Source organism: Bos grunniens, chromosome 23 (assembly GCF_055505025.1).
Source record: "Bos grunniens cultivar Pamir isolate PY7600 chromosome 23, Bosgru_T2T1.0, whole genome shotgun sequence".
NCBI lineage: Eukaryota > Metazoa > Chordata > Mammalia > Artiodactyla > Bovidae > Bos > Bos grunniens.
In genome coordinates, this window is record NC_141187.1 from 18,437,501 (window position 1) to 18,438,539 (window position 1,039).

Genomic DNA, 1,039 nt, shown 5'->3' on the forward strand with positions numbered 1-1,039 from the left:
AATATCATCTTCCCTGACAACAAGCCTCCTGAGGCACCTGTTTATCTCTTTTAACCTTGGCTGGGCACTCCAGAGATGCATGTGAAGAAATCCTATCTAGCCCAGGGAGTGAAGAGCCCCAGCTTCAGTGGGTCAGGCCTTTCATCTGTTGCTACCATTTGAACCTAAAAGCAGTAGGCGTGGGACCTGAGGTAGGTAATTGTAGGTGGTAGGGAACGTGTAGCTGTTGATGTTGTATATGAAAATGTTGATCGGGAAGTGTAGTCCATAAACTCACATTTTGTAACCTTTTTTGCACCCTCCTTTCCCAGGGTGTGGCCCTATATGGTCCCCCATTGCCTAGCCAGCCCCTCCCTACCCCCACACACTGGAGTCCTAACCATTGGACCTCTGGGGAATCCCCACTCCCCCTTCTAGGTCTTTGCCACTTAGCTGAAACAATCCTATGAAAGGGAAAAATCAAGAGCCATCTGTGAAGACTGAAGACAGTGGAATAGATGGATCCCATTCTGTAAGACCTGGTTCTGGGGGGAATTGATTGTCTTGGGAATTTAGAGCCAGGAAGATCTTAAATTCTTTTCTTAGGGAATTCTGAGGCCAAGAAAGGACACGAATGGAGTGAAATAATATAGCTAGTCTTACTGTTGTTTTTCTTCCCAAGCCCCCATTGCGTATGTTATACAATGAGGACTCAATAAATGTCGACTGTGTGGAGGGGTTTTAGAGGAAGCAAAAAAGCCCTGGAATTGGGCTAAATTGGGACCTCCAACCTACCACTGTATCCTGCTTATTCTGGGGTAAAACCATGCCGTTGCCGTGACAACTGAACACCTCCCATCACCCAGTGGGGAAAGGAAGCAGGAGGGAGTGAGTGTACGCCCAGGCTTTTCGGAAGCGCTCCGTGGCAAGAAGGGCTGGCTGGCGGGCGGCCCCAGAAGGCTAGCCTGCCGAAGGTCAGGTGGGTGAAATCCTGCTTCCGGTAGGGTGGGGGGGCGGAGCTTTGGGTCTCCATGGACACGGCTTCTCCTAGCAACCTGGC